General features: G+C 40.4%; 1 protein-coding gene across 3 annotated transcripts in view; it reads right to left on the bottom strand.

The window, feature by feature from the left end:
• The window catches only part of GULP1 (GULP PTB domain containing engulfment adaptor 1), a 590,342-nt gene that overhangs the window by 306,959 nt on the left and 263,139 nt on the right, over window positions 1-20,244 (bottom strand). For all 3 annotated transcript variants that reach the window (XM_075829911.1, XM_075829914.1, XM_075829910.1), the window contains exon 3: window positions 248-330. The gene's annotated coding sequence lies outside the window, so the exon portion shown is untranslated. The remainder of the gene's footprint in view (window positions 1-247; window positions 331-20,244) is intronic.

Below are 20,244 nucleotides of genomic sequence, written 5' to 3'. Positions count from 1 at the left end.
AGTATGACCTTTGTCTGTAATATGTTGTATGGATAAGCCATGTGTGTAGCACTGATTAAAAGAGCAATTTTATTAAACTGTGAACATTATATGGGTATTCCGGAATCAATATGTCTTTGTACAGAAATGACTAATAGACTTTTTATCAATCATATAACATTCTTTACACCCACAAAGTTGAGGAAAATATTTTTAGAGAATGAGAAGTCTATGTTTTGGCATAAGTAGGAAGGACACAATAACTTACTGTTGAGTCACTAACTTTCAAAGAAGCTTTATTTGCTTGGCCCCGTTGATAAGGAAAATGGCATTTCATGCTTCGACAGGGATCTGCAGAGACAGCAGAAAAGAAATATGATCATCCCTGGGTTATCTGCTGTTCAGGCACCCATCAGTTTGTAGTCTTCTATAACAACACACAGGAGACATGCTACTCACAATGATTCTGCCTTCTCTACTCTTTTAAGACTGAGCATGTGCTAGATAAGGAAAGGTTTAGATCAATGTGTAATTTGGTAGTTAATCAGTACGATCAATGTTCTGCACAGCCATAGAACACACCTAACATTAAATGTTACAGTTACTATTCTGTGTAAAAGGAAAATTACAATATAATATCAAGTTCAGGCAGCTTCAATAATAGCCTTCTCCAATTCTACAGTAAAATATTACATTTTTCATAGTTTTTTTTTTCTCCATATGCTAGCCTACAAAACGAATAATGCATAGGTAGAGAATTTTTAATTCGGCCCTGAACTCACACATACACTACTCATTAAAAAAACAAACAAAAAAAAAATTACATTTATTAAAAATATAAACAAAAACTGAATCTTGAATTTTATTAGGGTACAAAGAAGCTGGAGCTTATTTAAATAAGTCCCATGTTTTAAAGCTAATTGTAGCACCCTGAAGAGATGTGACCACAAAACCTTTTATTTTTTTTATTTTTTTTTACAGCTTTAGCACATTTGTGGTGATAGCAATACAGAGGTAGTGAGGGCCGCATGTTGGATCCACACATGTTTATGAGGAGCGGATAGGTTGTTTTTTTGCTAAGATTGAATTAATGTCACTTGTATTCAGCCCATGTCTATAAAAAAAGATGATTATGTATATTGAAAGCCTAAATGAGTTCCTTGCAAATCTTTAAGGGGTTGTCTTGTCCCCTACTAAGGTGATATGGATGTCATCCTGGGGGTTCAAATCCCTGGTGATAATCTTATAGCATTTTTATGTTGCTGAAAAGTAATAGAAAAATACAAGATAAGAGAATATATATATGCAGCAGAAGTAGTGAAAATTGGAATTAATAAATGAATAGTTGGTTCTCAACAGACTGTAAAAAATAAAAAATAAAAATGTATTCACATTAATGAATCTTCAAAGGTCCCAGTGCCGAACCCAGTGGAATGCAGCAAAACAAGTCAATATTTTATTAATAGATAACTTGTTAAGGATTGAAAATATAGATTTATCATACTGCAGTGTTACAAGTAAACATGAAATACTCAGATACTATTTGTGTTTACTACTTGTAACATTATTCTTCTCACTAGCTGTCTGGAGACCTCTAGTTAATTATCGATTCTTAGGTCATGCAGCAGTATTTTTGAGCATCCATTATTTTGACATTTTTACCCTGTCCATTTTTTCTACTGTCTAGTACAGAGCTTCCCAACCTTTTCAGGCTTGAGGCACCCATAAAAAAAAATCCTCAGGGCATCCCTACCAAAAATTCTTTACAAAAAGACAAAAAAAACTAGCTACAACGTTTTTTGAAAGGCAGAAAAAATCTGCCTCAAAATCCCTTCAGGAATTTTGAGGCAGATTATGAATTGACAGCGTTGTTTGACGCTTTGTTTTCGCGTTTTTTTGCTGAGTTTTTTGCCCCCGGTTTTTAAAGCTGTTAAAGCTAATGCAAAAACTGCAGGCAAAAAACCCACTCCAAACAAGCGCTGATGTTTTTTTTCTGCCCCCTATTAATTTCAATGGGAGGGCAGAGCGGAAACCACTCAAAGGCCATTAGCCCCCTCTCACAGTAAAATGATCATCATCCCCCATTCACAATATAATGACCATCAGCCCCCACTCACAGTAAAATGACCATCAGCCCCCCTCACAGTAATATGACCATCAGCCCCCACTCACAGTAAAATGACCATCAACCCCTCTCACGGTAATATGACCATCAGCCCCCACTCATGGTAAAATGACAATCAGCCCCCCTCACAGTAAAATGACCATCAGCCCCCCACTCACAGTAAAATCACCATTAGCCCCCACTCACAGTAAAATGACCACCAGCCACCACTCACATTAAAATGACCATTAGCCTGCACTCACAGAAAAGTGACCATCAGCCCTCCTCACAGTAAAATGACCATCAGCCCCCCACTCACAGTAAAATGACCATTAGCCCCCACCCACAGTAAAATGGCCATCAGCCACCACTCACAGTAAAATGACCATTAGCCCGCACTCACAGAAAAATGACCATCAGCCCCCACTCACAGTAAAATGACCATCAGCCCCTTCCCAGTAAAGTGACAATCAGCCCCCCCCCCAGTAAACTGACCATCACAGACATGAATGGCAGAATAAATACGCTACACAGGACCGCAGCGTTAATGGCTTCTCTCATGGTTAATGGCCCTCAGCGTTAATGGCGCTCTCCTCTCGTCAGGCTCTTGTGGCGGGAAGTAGTAGGCGGTACTTGTAGCAGACGTGCGTGCGTGCTTGCGTTACGTCTGCTGCAAGGATAGATTTAAGAAGTAAGCGACGGGGGCGGAACTTGTAGCAGACATGCGTGCGTCACTTCTGCTCCAAAGCAAAATATATTTTTTTTAATGGCAGTGGATGAGTGGAGTGTTGTGGCACCTCTGGACGGTTCTCACGGCACCCCGGTTGTGAACCACTGGTCTAGAACATACAGCGAGATCACGCTGTGCTGTGTAAGTAAGTCCCACAGAAACTTTACTGAAGTGTCGGGAGTGTGATATCACATCCTGGATGGAGGCAATGTCTATTCACTCTCAAGACACTTCAGTAAAGTTAATGTGGGTGTATGTGACAGCACAGAGTGATCTCGCGAGATCACGCTGTGCTGTGATTACAAATGGACATGAATGGGGAGAAATGTATGATGCTGATTGGTCAGCGCCATCCACTTCTCTTTACAACGCCCACTTGGTCAAAATTTAAAAAAACGTCCAGTTGGGCATTAAAAAACTAATTAGCATAAATCTAAAATTGTTAATAACTTGGTCAAAAATGATCGTTTTTCAAAATAAAAACCACTGTTGTTATCTACATTACAGCGCCAATCAGATTATGTAGGAGATTATAATCTGGTGACAGAGCCCCTTTAAATGGGAGAAATGCTGTGCAATGTGCCTTGCAAAAGATGACACCAGATGATGACATAGAGGCCTATCATGCAGCGTTTTAAAAAGTTTCTGAACGAGAGAGGTTCCCAGCTGCTGAATGGGTGGAAGTTCCTGCACCTTCCCTGAGAGCTGAACCTCAAAAAGCCTATTATGACCTCATCAAGATGGATGTCAAGGACTATGCAAAGCTGAAGGCACAGATATTTGCTTGTCTAGCGGTCACAGCTGTACGTGGGTACATAATTGGAGTTACAAACCTTACAGAAGGTTGGTAAAGTATTCTACAAAGTGCACTAAACAGGCAGAAGGAACAATTTTCAAGTTTCTCATATAAACTTGATCAAACCCTGGAAAGTCAGAAAATCCTTGGTGGCCTCAAATACTGTGAAACGTAATTTGCTGCAACCAAGCCCTCTGGTAAAAAATAGGTCAGCCTCTTTCAGCGTCACAACAACAAGACGCCAAAGCATTCCAGGAGGAAAACAAAGGTAAGTTTTCTGACCTAGCAGAGCTTACATAGCTTCTTAAACACCATAAAGAAACTGAGCTCAGAACAAAAGTTAATCTTAAGTCATACTGTATTCCAGAGACTTGTAAAAAACAAAACTGTGTCACTGGAGGTTAAACATATGCTTGACCTGGCTGTAATTGAAGAGTATAAAAGCAAGTGGACAAGCCCAATTGTCCCAATTCCAAGGCCCAATGGTACATGAAGGTTTTGTAATGACTTTAGAAAACTGAATGAGGTTCCAAAATATGACGCTTAAGGGTGGATGAACTAATTGAGAGGATGGGTAGCGCAAGATATATAACAACGCTTGATCTTACAAAAGGTTACTGGCAAATTCTGTTGAGGCCAAAGTAAAGACCACCTTTTCAACCCCAGATGTGATGTTCCAGTATGTAATGATGTAATTTGGGTTGCATAGAGCCCTACTACATTTCAAAGGTTGATGGACCTGATCTTGTGGCCACATAGTGACTATGCAGATTCCTACCTGGACTAAGTGGTAATTTTTAACTTGGATTGGAAAAGTCACCTCTGTAAAGGTCAGGCCATACTGGATTTTATAAGTGATGCAGGCCTGACAATTAACCCTGAGAAATGTGCATTAGGGTTAGAGGAAGCCAGATACCAGGTTAGCAAAGTTGAGACAATACAGAACTAGCCTAGGCCTCTGAGAAAAAAACAGGTCAGGGCATTTCTCAGGATCACCGGCTACTGTCGTATGTAGTGCCAAATTTTGCCTCAATTGCAGCTTTGTTGTCTGACTTGACAAAAACTCTAAAGTCTGTAATGTTGACGTGGACCCCAGAGGCAGAGAGGCCTTTTAAAACCTAAAGTTTGCTCTATGCCATCAGCCAGTACTCATTACCTGTGATTTTAAGAAGGATTTTCTGGTCCAGACGGATTCTTCTGATGCAGGTTTGGGCATGGTACTGTCACAAGTGGTGAATGGAAAGGAACACCTGGTCATGTACTTGAACAGGAAGTCGACTCCTGCCGAAAAATATGATACAATTGTTGAGCATGAGTGCTTGGCACTCAGTCAAGTGGGCACTTGAATCACTGAAGTAAGGCATACTTGGCAGAAAGTTTAGACTACTGTCAGATCATATTCCCTGGCATAAATAAAGCAAAACAAAAAAGGCAAGGGTGATTTGGTGGTTTCTGTCGCTACAAAATTTTGTTCTCCAACATAGACCGGGTAAATTACAGCCTAATGCTGAGTATATCTCACTGAGTTTCCTGAGATGGGTAAGATAAAAAAATCCAGGAAAATTTGGTTACCTCAGCATATCAAGTTTTCTGAGGCTTTTGTAAAATGTGTATTCTGGGACTGTATTTCTATGAAATGGTAGCGGGACCTGTCATTCTTTTTCCCACTCCAGTACAGGCGTTACCCCTAGCCCAGATAGCTGAGGTGAAGCAACTGGGCTTGTTACTGAGCCATAAATGCTCTGCAATTTTTATTGCCAACACCCCCATATGCACAGATCCCAACAATATGTATATTATAATATAATATTATTATATTTGACACACATATGTATATATATATACATATATATATATAGGTTAATTTTACCAGTGAGAGACAGATTATCTAAAAAAAACAAAACAGGAAATCACTTAGTCAAAATTATATATATTTATTTGCATTGTGCACAGAGAAATAAGTATTTGATCCCTTTGGCAAACAAGACTTAACACTTGGTGGCAAAACCCATGTTGGCAAGCACAGCAGTCAGACGTTTTTTGTAGTTGATGATGAGGTTTGCACACATGTTAGATGGAATTTTGGCCCACTCCTCTTTGCAGATCATCTGTAAATCATTAAGATTTCGAGGCTGTCGCTTGGCAACTCGAATCTTCAGCTCCCTCCATAAGTTTTCGATGGGATTAAGGTCTGGAGACTGGCTAGGCCACTCCATGACCTTAATGCGCTTCTTTTTGAGCCACTCCTTTGTTGCCTTGGCTGTATGTTTCGGGTCATTGTCGTGCTGGAAGACCCAGCCACGGGCCATTTTTAATCTCCTGGTGGAGGGAAGGAGGTTGTCACTCAGGATTTGACGGTACATGGCTCCATCCATTCTCCCATTGATGCAGTGAAGTAGTCCTGTGCCCTTAGCAGAGAAACAATACAAGGATATGACCCCTGGTAGTTGGCGGGCACAATATACAATTACACAAAGAAAGGCTGCCTGCCAACAACCAAGCCCAATTTCCCAACTACCAAAAATATAATAAAATAAATAACCTTTATTCAGCTACGTGTAGCTAGACAGACCACAAACAATGGGTTAAAATGATCACTACCTGATGACCGGACATAAACATATGTTCCCTGTGTTACCAGGCACATGTAGTAATTGACATAGGAGCACTAGTATCTTCCCTAGCCAGTTAGATTGTTAGAGTAACTAATGTATGACAGTAGTTCGGTCAGCGGTGAGTGTTTAAAATCTTAGCAGCCCCCCCCGACATGTTTCGCTACCAAGTAGCGTCCTCAGGGGTACACGGGGCTAATGGCGGCGCGGAATGAAAGAGATCCTAATATAGATGTGTCAGATGACAGATCTGAGGGTGTGTCAGGAAAGGCAGCCTATGACAGTGAGGAAGACACTATGGCCTCTCAGCTGTAGCTGACCAGCGAATAAGCAATGGGATAAGACACTCCAATGAGAGACAGGAAGCGGCGCATGCGTGTAGCGGTGACACGGAGACTTAGTACAATCAGCATCACCCGGACCGTAACTATCCGAGTGAGTTTCGGGCGCATGCGTAGATAAACAAAGTTTCAACTTAGTGCCAGCAAGTTCACTCTACCAGACCAGGATTTAACCAATGGATGAAAAAGTACGGATTTTTGTCATCGTCGGACTGCCGATGACCGGCATTTGTGCATTCATAGGATATGTTTGTACTTGAAAGAATAAGGGTAAAGGGCCTGTGGCTATGTAAGGGTGAAATAGGTATTTACTAGCACTAATAAACGATAGAGAGCGAAACTAATATAGTAACTATATATCCCATATTACCATAACCATGACTACAAAATGAAGCTGACAGCACTTATGCCGCAAATCAAATTACAGACAGGGCCATGATGTAAGCAAGTAGATTATTCTGGTTTGATGTTCAAAACATCACTAGGAAATGGCGCATGTGCATTACTGGTGTAGACATACTTAGAATTAAGGCTAGAAAGGGCCGCCTCCTGTATAGAATGTGGTAAGTATATTAGATAGCAAGATTAATCCCCTATATAAAAAGCTGCTATTCGTGAACTCTGACAGTACTCCGAAGATCCCCATGTGGGGATATGTAATACATCTGACAAATACCTCAGGATCAATAATAGGTATAGCGTGTCTGTGACAACAAGCCGCTGCTATTATGTGGTCAAAATGGTAGTTTAGTTATAGGTGAAGTAGTCCTTTGCCCTTAGCAGAGAAACACCCCCAAAACATAATGTTTCCACCTCCATGCTTGACAGTGGGGACAGTGTTCTTTGGGTCATAGGCAGCATTTCTCTTCCTCCAAACATGGCGAGTTGAGTTAATGCCAAAGAGCTCAATTTTAGTCTCATCCGACCACAGCACCTTTTCCCAATCACTCTCAGAATCATCCAGATGTTCATTTGCAAACTTCAGACGGGCCTGCACATGTGCCTTCTTGAGCAGGGGGACCTTGCGGGCACTGCAGGATTTTAATCCATTACGGCGTAATGTGTTACCAATGGTTTTCTTGGTGACTGTGGTCCCAGCTGCCTTGAGATCATTAACAAGTTCCCCCCGTGTAGTTTCCGGCTGAGCTCTCACCTTCCTCAGGATCAAGGATACCCCAAGAGGTGAGATTTTGCATGGAGCCCAAGATCGATGCCGATTGACAGTCATTTTGTATGTCTTCCATTTTCTTACTATTGCACCAACAGTTGTCTCCTTCTCACCCAGCGTCTTACTTATGGTTTTGTAGCCCATTCCAGCCTTGTGCAGGTCTATGATCTTGTCCCTGACATCCTTAGAAAGCTCTTTGGTCTTGCCCATGTTGTAGAGGTTAGAGTCAGACTGATTAATTGAGTCTGTGGACAGGAGTCTTTTATACAGGTGACCATTTAAGACAGCTGTCTTTAATGCAGGCACGAAGTTGATTTGGAGCGTGTAACTGGTCTGGAAGAGGCTGAACTCTTAATGGTTGGTAGGGGATCAAATACTTATTTCTCTGTGCACAATGCAAATAAATATATATAATTTTGACAATGTGATTTTCTGTTTTTTTTTTAATACAATCTATCTCTCACTGGTAAAATTAACCTAGCCAAAAAATTCTAGACTGTTCATGACTTTGACAGTGGGCAAACTTACAAAATCAGCAAGGGATCAAATACTTATTTCCTTCACTGTGTATATATATATATATATATATATATATATATATATATATATATATATATATATATATATATATATAAATATATATACTACCCTTCAAAAGTTTAGGGTCACTTAGAAATTTCCTTATTTTTTAAAGAAAAGCAGTTTTTTTCAATGAAGATAACATTAAATTAATCAGAAATACACTCTATACATTGTTAATGTGCTAAATGACTATTCTAGCTGCAAACATCTGGTTTTTAATGCAATATCTACATAGGTGTATAGAGGCCCATTTCCAGCAACCATCACGCCAGTGTTCTAATGGTACATTGTGTTTGCTAACTGTGTTAGAAGGCTAATGGATGATTAGAAAACACTTGAAAACCCTTGTGAAATTATGTTAGCACCGCTGTAAACAGTTTTGCTGTTTAGAGGAGCTATAAAACTGACCTTCCTTTGAACTAGTTGAGAATCGGGAGCATTACATTTGTGGGTTCGATTAAACTCTCAAAATGGCTAGAAAAAGAGAGCTTTCATGTGAAACTCGACAGTCTATTCTTGTTCTTAGAAATGAAGGCTATTCCATGAGAGAAATTGCCAAGAAACTGAAGATTTCCTACAACGGTGTGTACTACTCCCTTCAGGGGACAGCACAAACAGGCTCTAACCAGAGTAGAAAGAGAAGTGGGAGGCCCCGCTGCACAACTGAGCAACAAGACAAGTATATTAGAGTCTCTAGTTTGAGAAATAGACGCCTCACAGGTCCTCAACTGGCAGCTTCATTAAATAGTACCCGCAAAAAGCCAGTGTCAACGTCTACAGTGAAGAGGCGACTCCGGGAAGTTGGCCTTCAGGGCAAGGTGGCAAAGAAAAATCCATATCTGAGACTGGCTAATAAAAGGAAAAGATTAATATGGGCAAAAGCACACAGACATTGGACAGAGGAAGATTGGAAAAAAGTGTTATGGACAGACGAATCGAAGTTTGAGGTGTTTGGATCACACAGAAGAACATTTGTGAGACGCAGAACAACTGAAAAGATGCTGAAAGAGTGCCTGACACCATCTGTCAAGCATGGTGGAGGTAATGTGATGGTCTGGGGTTGCTTTGGTACTGGTAAAGTGGGAGATTTGTACAAGGTAAAAGGGATTTTGAATAAGGAAGGCTATCACTCCATTTTGCAACGCCATGCCATACCCTGTGGACAATGCTTGATTGGAGCCAATTTCATCCTACAACAGGACAATGACCCAAAGCACAGCTCCAAATTATGCAAGATTTATTTAGGGAAGAAGCAGGCAGCTGGTATTCTATCTGTAATGGAGTGGCCAGCGCAATCACCATATCTCAACCCCATAGAACTGTTGTGGGAGCAGCTTGACCGTATGGTACGCAAGAAGTGCCCATCAAGCCAATCCAACTTGTGGGAGGGGCTTCTGGAAGCATGGGGTGAAATTTCTCCAGATTACCTCAGCAAATTAACAGCTAGAATGCCAAAAGTCTGCAATGCTGTAATTGCTGCAAATGGAGCATTCTTTGACGAAAGCAAAGTTTGAAGGAGAAAGTTATTATTTGAAATAAAAATCATTATTTCTAACCTTGTCAATGTCTTGACTATATTTTCTAGTCATTTTGCAACTCATTTGATAAATATAAGTGTGAGTTTTCATGGAAAACACAAAATTGTCTGCTGACCCCAAACTTTTGAACGGTAGTGTATATATATATATATATATATATATATATATATATATATATATATATATATATATGTACATATGATGCTATACTTTAGATAGAAGTTGACTTTAGAATGATGCATAATTGAGAGCTGTTTTGATTCTGTGGTAAGTAGCTTCTTAAAAGTATTTATTTTGCTTAGTCTGAAGCTTGCTCAATTTAATATTCAGTTACAGATGTTTGTTTTTGAGTGTGTCACATGGTTCCATGACCTTTATAAATTCTTCCTGTGGGACAGCTCAGATAAGATGAAATTGTAGATTAGGCAAAACATAACAATCTTAAATAATATTTCCTTGCTTAAAGGGAATGTGTCGCAAATGAAACCTTTTTTTTAAGTAAGTTACTTATTTTTATTATATTTCTTACGTTTTTTGCGGTATTTTTTTTCTTCCACATGGTGGAAAGTTTTAAAAATTAAATAATAATTTGATATGTTTTCCTATATTGGCCACCAGAGGGAGCACTTCCCAGAATTACAGCAAGGTCAATAAGGCAAAGCAACCTGACTCACAGCTGCCGTAAATGTGGGAGGGAATCTCACCCCCCCCCCCCCCCCTCCTGCAAGCCAGGAAAAAGTGTCTTCAAATTGCTAAGCAGTGTCCAGCTGCTATTTTGGGTGTGATTGTTGAAATGCAGCTGGCAGCAGCTATAGAACACACCAAAAGGCTAAGGGTATGTTCACACGCTTAATAAACAAAGGGAAAACAGCTCCTGATTTTCAGCCATTTTTTAATCAAACTCGCGTTTTTGGCTGAGTTTTTTACGGCCGTTTTGGAGCTGTTTTTCTATAGAGTCAATGAAAAAAAGGCTCCAAAAACGTCCCAAGAAGTGATATGTACTTCTTTTTTAAACCAATCGGCAGATGCTTCCGACTTTTCGTTTAAGGCCCGAAAAATGGCTGAAAACACTGCGTGTGAACATACCCTTAGAATGATGAAAGAGAAGTGAATGACTTTTCAGTTGACAGGTTCATAAGGCGTGTATTTGACAAAAAATGTTTGCGCATTTTACATGCCTCTCCTGCTAAATGTCTTTATCCCTCCATCCTGCTGACAGTCTCCTCCAGGATCACCACCCAATACTGCTGATAGTCTCCTCCAGCGTCCCCACCCAATCTTGCTGACAGTCTCCTCCAGCGTCACCATACAATCCTGCTGATAGTCTCCTCCGTCATCATCATCACCCAATCTTCCTGACAGTCTCCTCCAGCGTCACCATACAATCCTGCTAACAGTCTCCTCCATCACCACCACCCAATCTTGCTGACAGTCTCCTCCAGCGTAACCATACAATCCTGCTGATAGTCTCCTCCAGCATCACCACCCAATACTGCTGACAGTCTCCTCCAGCGACACCATACAATCCTGCTGACAGTCTCCTCCAGCATCCCTGGATACTGTCACATTATTTTACATAATTTGGATAAAGCAAATATCAGCATTTGTTATACTAGTGTTATAATAATAATAATAATAATGTGGCCATATAGTGACTATATAATTACATACTATGGTATAAAACCATACTGTGACAAAATATAATCCCTACTATTGAGTGACTGAATAATACCACCATACCGCAACTGAATTATAGCCCCCAAAAGTGACTGTATAATACCACCATACAGTGACTGTATAATACCACCGTACAGTGATTTTATAATACCGCCATACAGTGACTGTATAATACCGCCATACAGTGACTATATAATACTGCCATACAGTGACTGTATAATACCACCATATAGTGACTGTATAACACTGCCATACAGTGACTGTGTAATACTGCCTTACAGTGACTGTATAATACAGCCATACAGTGACTGTATAATACTGCCATACAGTGACTGTATAATACAGCCATACAGTGACTGTATAATACCGCCGTACAGTGACTGTATAATACCGCCATACAGTGACTTTATAATACAGCCATACAGTGACTGTATAATACCACCATACAGTGAATGTATAATACCACCATACCGCAACTGAATTATAGCCCTCAAAAGGGACTGAATAATACCACCATACAGTGACTGTATAATACCGCCATACAGTGACTGTATAATACCACCATATAGTGACTGTATAATACCGCCATACAGTGACTGTGTAATACTGCCTTACAGTGACTGAATAATACCACCATACAGTGACTGTATAATACCGCCATACAGTGACTGTATAATACCACCATATAGTGACTGTATAATACCGCCATACAGTGACTGTGTAATACTGCCTTACAGTGACTGTATAATACCGCCATACAGTGACTGTATAATACTGCCATACAGTGACTGTATAATACCACCATACAGTGAATGTATAATACCGCCATACAGTGACTGTATAACACCACCATAGAGTGACTGAATAATACCACCATACAGTGACTGTATAATACCGCCATGCAGCGACTTAATATTTTAACCATACAGTGACAAATTTGTAGGGTCTGATTTAGCTGGATGTTCCAGACCACTAATCCCAAAGAAAATAGTGTAAATCATAGATAACAGATCACAAGCCTACATCACACATAAAGTACAGGCATTGTATCACACCAATATCTTACATACAGAACAATCAACACAATGTGCCACCACTGCTCAGACAAAGATCAGTCACTGCATCATACCCTTGTCACTCACACATGGATTAGTAAACATTTCATACAACTATCACACACTGATCAGTCACCCCATCATGCTGCTATCACACACAGATCAATTACCACATTATACTGATAAACACACCGATCAGTCACTGCATTGTATCACCATCACTCACACACAAATCAGTTACTGCATTATATTACTGTAATTCACATACAATACTGCACTGTACCACAATTAGACATAGATTAGTCTAAACATTTTATGTACTTCTATCAAACACAGATCAGTCACCGCATCTTAACCATCACCCATGTACAAAGTTCACTCACAGTACAACACAGCATCATTGATATAACAAACATTTTTCCAATATCCCAACTACAATTTGCTAATTACTGTTGCTGGGGGACGTTGAGTAGTTGCACGTTTCCACCTGTCCATCTGCAAGTGCTGCCAGCTCACAGGAGTGCAATAGAGTTTGCAGTTTTTCTCCACAACAGAAAGACACAGCCACTGTCGCCCACAAAGCCATATTTCCTAGCCCAGAAGGAGTAAAAAATGAAACCTAAATAAGGTGGAACCACTTAGGCCCCCTATTACTGTATATCGATAATCCAGAAAAAGATGCTCCTTGTGTCGGACACTACTGTGTATCTGGTTCAGTAAATCCACAGAACCATCGGATGAATTTAAATCAATAGATATGCCTGACGAAGACCTCAGCACGAGGTTGAAACGCGTTGCAGCAGCTACTTTTATTGTTTTAGTATGTCCAATAAATTGATTTAAATTCATCCGATGGTTCTGTGGATTTACTGAACCAGATACACAGGAGCGCCCGACACAAGGAGCATCTTTTTTCTAGATTATCGATTCCAAGTGACCACGGAAAATACATTCCACCCTGGAGCTCAAAACCATGGGTTGGCTCCGGAGGCTTGCTCTGTAAATTTTGGTTAAATCACCCGTCAAGCATTAAAGTCAAGTTGTGCTGACGACAACCTGTCACCAGCATTTCACCTATTAAACCGACTATACCTGGTGAGAGTGGGTGAAAAATCATTTCTATATAACCTATAATTATCTTCTTAGTCGCCTCTGTAGCTTTAGTATTTAGCTTTTTAGTGTTCTCTAACCGTATGCTAATGAGCAGAAAAGAGTCAGATCTTCATTTGAAAAGAGTCAAATCTTCGTTTGGAAAGAGTCATATCTTCATTCCTCAAGTCTTTCCAAGTTTACTTCGCCTCCTTACTTTTGATTGACAGCTCCTCGCCTTCCCCCAGCACACAAAATCCTGCGCTTGTGCATTGATGTCCTCTTTTGGTGTGTGCGCACAAAGGGACACCGCATAATTACGATAAAAGGCGCAAAACGTTTGCAGACCGATATTTACAGTCGAGAGAGGAGTTTAGGAGCGGGGATAATGGCAATGAACTTTTTATAGCAGAGGCCAGTGAGGGAGAAGTAAAGTTCAATAGGTGAAATGCTGGTGACAGGTTCCCTTTAACCAGGTGAGTCTACCAACACTTACCTGCACCATATCCATTCTCTATCAGTACGTTATCACCTTAGAGGAGCACCATTCTTTTCCCCTTTTTTTCCTCCACATATCAAGCTATTACTGTATATGTTAGTCTGGCCAGAAAAGGCCTCCCAAACCCCTGTGCAACTTCACCCCTCTTCCAGTGTAGAGGGACTCGGAAGCGGACAGGATTAACACGAGGATCATTGGACTTACTGTGTAAAGTTCATAAATAATAATAAACTTTATGAGTTGTAACAAAATCTAAATTAGATGAGACATTTTTTACAATTTTTGCCGCGATTTTGCGGCAAAACTATGCTGGTTTGTACAGAAATGTTATGGGTTTTGCTGCAATTATGAAAAAAAGCAACAAAAAAAACAAGTTTCATGTTGAATACAATCTTAAAGGGTTTTTCTGATCTAAGGCGGGACGGGATCTGGTGACTACAATTCTGGAGATTGGTGTGGGTCCTAGAGCTACAATATAACTGTCACTTTTCAGACATTTAAGGCATATTCCGTGGATATGCCATAAATGTCTGCGGTGGGAATGCCCCTTTAACTTTGTGTCACAAAAGGCAGCTCTGAGCTATAGTAATATAGAGATATACGTATTATGAAATAAATCAGAATAGAAACGGAGGTTGTTCAAAGGTAGACTTTCACTTTAGTCAAAGAAGTAGTACAGTAAAGTAACAATCTGGCATACTTTAAATCAGGGGTGGGGAACATTTTTCTGCCAAGGGCCATTTATAACATCATTTGCGGGCCATACAAAATTAACAACTTAAAAATTTGTCTGCTATCGTATATTTTGTCAAACATTTAATTAACTCACCCCTAATGTGATGGCTGCAACTGCTTCTCTTTGGTGAGGTGTGTGATGTTAGCTGGTATTGATGATGTTGCTACTGCGTCGGTCAGTCTGGAGCGTAGACGACACTTTGCAATGGTAAGTTTTGAAAAGAACTGCTCGCAGCAGTAAGTCGTTCTGACTTACTTACTTAAAGCAGTTTCCATCAGGCAAATTTATGACATATCCAGAGGATATGTCTTAAATGTCAGAAAGATGTGGTACCCACCTCTGGGACCCGCACCTATCCCTAGAACGGGGCCCCCTAAACCCTGTTCTACCTCCCTGTGTTCCGGCTGATTGGAAAACCCCCTTAGATCACCTGACCTCACTTCATACATTTAGAACAGGTCCTATGTCTACACTAAAGCTAAATTTCTTTATTTAGGCCTCAAGCTAAGTGTCTAAATTTTAGATCAGGAGCAGGGCAGTTGGAGCCAAGTACTCTCATTCACAACTAGTGAATGAGGATATGGCGGTCTGAGTGGGGAGGTCAGTGCCTGCCGGCCCGGGAGTGGACCAGTCCAGTCACCTCACGTCAGGTGACTCAGGTCAGGTGAATGGACTGGTCCACTCCCGGCCAGCACGCACCAGCCTCAATCAGACCGCCGCCATACTTGGCTCCGTCTGCCCCCCTCCTGCTCCTAAATGTGAGTCGGTAGGGAAATCACCTCACGTCAGGTGACTCAGGTCAGGTGAATGGACTGGTCCACTCCCAGCCGGCACGCACCGGCCTCACTCAGACCGCTGCCATACTTGGCTCCGTCTTCCCTCCTCCTGCTCTTAAATGTGAGCCAAGCAGGGAATGACATAGCGACAGTAGAGGTCAGTGAGGTAAGTGTGTGTTGTTACGGGAGTGGACCATTTTAGTCAGCTGAGCTCACGTCACTGACGTGAGGTCAGGTGACTCAGGTCAGATGACAGGCTGGCCCACTCTCGGGCAGGCATGCACCGACCTAACTCAGTCCGCCGCCATACTTGGCTCCAACCGACCTCCTCCTGTGCCTAAATATGAGTAGGGAAGACGGAGCCAAGTAGCGAATAACGCGGCGGCAGCACGGTCTGAGTGAGGTCGGACCAGACCAAATGATCTCACGGGCCTTATACGGCCCGCATGCTGGATGTTCCCCACCCCTGCTTTAAATAAATATAATTTCTCTGTACACGTTGGCCCCTGCAACATTATTTTCATAATATTAAGCTGTGTACCACATAGCAGTAAAGACACAATTAAACACTGCTGCAGATCTGTGCACAGTAGAAGGCACATAGTACATCTTGAGAGAAAAAATACTGGGGCAGAATTACTACTGTGTCTAAATCTATAAAGTGTCCAAAAAGGAGCCAAATTTTAGCGCTAATTGGCTCAGTTTGGTGCAATTTTTTACACTCTCTAGACACATTTTTCTAATTGGACGTATAAAGGGGCATGGCTTGATTTGAGAGATGTCTTTTTAAATCGCCAAAAAATGCACCAAAAACATGGCACTAAATTCTGGTACAAAATAAACCAAATCAAACTGGTATAAGGCAGTGAAAAGTTTCTGACAGGTCATGCAATATGCGCCAAAATAATCATGCAGCATGCACCAATAAAATTGAAGAAATTGTCAATATGTTTCAGCAGCAAACAGCACAATTAGGAATGCTGCTCCGGTTTATAATTGATTTAAATAAATAATTTCAATTTGCAAATGTACTATATATAAATGTAAAATTACATTCAATCAACTGTTTAAGATAATCTTAAAACAAATTAGAGAAAACAAAGAAAGCAAACCATAATATATTAGTAAAAGATGAAGAAATGTAAAGGCTTGCGTCGGTTCACCATCAGGCAGTTTTCAATATTTCCAATTACAGAACCACATGGCGAGTTTTCAACATTTTGCTAATTTTACAAATTATAGTTAAACTAAATTTTAGATGATTTAGTTGTATTACTAGAAAGGAACAATTTTACCACTTCTATATGACAATAATGCGGACTACAAAAAATACAATTGGCTATTGGTATAATTATTCCATATTATCAGTAAGGCTTCATTCACATCTGCGTATGAAATCAATGGTGATGCAAACGGAAACCTATGGCTTCCGTTTGTTTTAATCAGGGTTCCGTTCTGACGGAAAGCTCCCACAGAACGCCTGAACGGAGCCCTGACGCAGATCTGAACGAAGCCTAAGTCTGTTTTATTTAGGATTATACGATGTTAGCATCTATAATAACAACCTGGATTTCACTATTTGTTTGAAGTAATTTTATATGCACATATGCATGTCACGATCTGTGGGTATGTGGACACACTGGGCCGTACAGCCATAGCGAGATAGCAGCTGTCCAAACAGTGTACCAAGTCAATGTCTATGTCCTCCTGCAGAGGAGATGCAGGCCAGCGCTCACAGATCCATGGCTGCGGCCATCAGGGGGTGAGTAATCCCGACGGTCCACGGCTGTGGACGCTACAATCCACATTTTTGAATTTTTTTGTAAATGTCCAAATTGTAAATAGGTCTCTTTTCCTACATAATACTTATAAAACGAAAAAGATACATAAGCAGCTATCATACTACAACAAGGTCTCTGTTTCAAAATAACACACATTTTGTATGAGTGGAGTTAAAACAATTATTTTAGTCAAAACTGAGCGAAAAATTTTGAAATATATGAGATTTATAAAGATGCAATATTGGCATATACTGCTAGCAGTGAAATGGTTTAAACTTTTTTCAGTGCTACTGGCGCGTTTACTCAGTGACAAGCTGATCTACAGCATTGTAAAATTTATGTGTTCAACAGCTTCACAGAAAATCTTGATGAAAATCTATTCTGTCACACTTAAATTATGCACTGAAGAATTCCTAAATACCACTTGTAGTCTTCATGGTCAGAGGCATTAAAGGTGCCTACATCCATTTTTTTTAACCATTTTAATCAAATGAAAGGAATTTCCTAATCTTATGCCTAGCCACTTTCCATTACGTTCAAAAGTTCAAGGTGCCTCTTCTGAAGACATATTTTCAGCTAGGAGTTTTTAATCCGCTCAGATGTGATTGGAATACCTTATCACAGCGGAACTCTAGGCTTCCTCCTCACGGAGGCTCATTTTATACGTTCAGCAATAACCTGATAATTTACTTTCTTCACTGATGATTCAGTTGCTATTAGTTCTCGATCTTTCTCTGTTTGCTTTAATGGAAATTTGCTTTCTGTGCACTAACGTCCTGGTGAGCTTGTGCTGGGCTCATGTTTATACACAGCAGCCAATCTGAACACATAGAGCTGCAGTTGGGAGAAAGCTTGAGCCATTTAGGAGGCAAGTTTCAGACTACGTGAGAATTCCTCTGCAGCTTAGACTATCCTACAGATGCTGACTATAGCTTTGTCCTTATGTAGCAGAGCTATAAAGTGGCAAACATGGAAGACTGTAAATGGCAAATAAGTATAATCCATGGTGCAGTGAATATAATTTATTAGACTTCAACTAGATATACACTAATGATATATACATGTAATCTACTAAGGAAGCTACTGTATATGCTAATTGTTATGTCAATACTTGACTGATATAATGACTAATACATATTACAACAATACATACAAACATGCTATTGGTAACTTATCATCGGTGTTCATGTGAGTTCTGCTGTATTTTTGCAGTACACAAATCGCCAGCCAATGTATCGGAGTACGGGCTCATAGACTTTCTATTGAGTCCGTACACCAATACATTTATTTCCGGAAAAAAGCCGAGCAGACACGAAGCAGCTGAGCGCCCACACGAGCGCTTCAGCTGCTTCGTTCTAGCGATTGGTGGGGGTCTCCGTGCTCAGACCTCCACCAATACAAACTTCTGACATGTCACTATGACACGTCAGAAGTTTGTCGAACGTTTAGCTACACTTTAAGAACATAATAGCATGCTATGACTATGGATGTGTTTTATTTGGACCATTGAATAAAGTTGGTGTTTTTAAGCAAAAAGAAAGGCTGGTTATCCTCCTCTATGATGTTCTATTTTGAGCAATGATGTGTGCTAAAGGAAAGGGATATGGGTTTAAATAGGAAAAAGAAGCAAGATACCTTTTGGATTATCAAACTAGAATTTTACTTTAAATTCCTACACTGCCGTTTACTGTATGCAGCCTTGTGATCAGGATTGTTATACAATATTATACCAACATAATAAATGAATGAAGATTACACATACAAAGGATGATGTATACAAAGAAAAATAAATTTTATTTAAAACCCAATTCTGAAAATGACAAAAGTTGGATGTTGACTACATCTGCTCCACATAGTCTATAGAATTAATGCATGTGCTGTTACTTTTTAGTGACACATTGTCAGTGACTGCTTGGAAAGTGAAGCATTTGATAAAGCATTATGTAGACCTAGTATATATCAGCTTATCCTAGTGACACTGTTATCCATCATCCTCATAGTGCCATAAAATAATTGACATAAATATCGAAACAACTATGTGAAATAATGGCCTAAATTGATTAGGTGCAAAAATGTCTCCTTATCCTTATAGGGTACACAGTCTGACCCTGAAGTCATGAGTTACTCCCTTCCCCCTGCTTTGTCTAATAATGTCTACAAGTGAGCAAGAGGAAAGGGCAGAGGGATGGAGTAACACAGGACTGCAGGATCTGACTACATCATTGGTCTTCAATCTGTGGCTTGGTAGTTCTTGCAAAACTACAAATTCCAGAATGACCTCGCAACCACATGCTGGGAGTTAGAGTTGTGCAACAGCTGGAGAGGCACAGGCAGAAGACAACTGGCCTACACACAAGGTTATTTGTAGTTTGTAACCAAAGAGACACAGGGTCTGCATGTAACGACTCAAATCTATAGACAGTGCTGACTTCAAGCGTGGAATACCATGGAAATTCCCCTAAAACTGGTTGTGCCAAAGCCCTTGCTAAAGTGGAGGTCTTTCACCACCTGCGAGCTGCTGTGGTCATGAAGGCTGAGGGCTAGCCACTACAATACAGCTTACAGGGGAGAAGTTGTTACATACTGTAGTTACTTAGTTTGAAAAATAAAAATGTCCATCAAGTTCAACTTCCAGTTGGACTGAGTGTTTTATTACCTCGTCCTGGATCACTCACACACCTCTGTGGGTTAAAGAGAGCTACCTGATACTTTTCATGGCCAATTCCTCCTTGTGTCAGAATGCCAAGCATATCACACAATGACAGTGGAGAAAAAAAATGG

Source organism: Rhinoderma darwinii, chromosome 6 (assembly GCF_050947455.1).
Source record: "Rhinoderma darwinii isolate aRhiDar2 chromosome 6, aRhiDar2.hap1, whole genome shotgun sequence".
NCBI lineage: Eukaryota > Metazoa > Chordata > Amphibia > Anura > Rhinodermatidae > Rhinoderma > Rhinoderma darwinii.
This window is presented reverse-complemented; position numbering and strand designations above follow the sequence as displayed.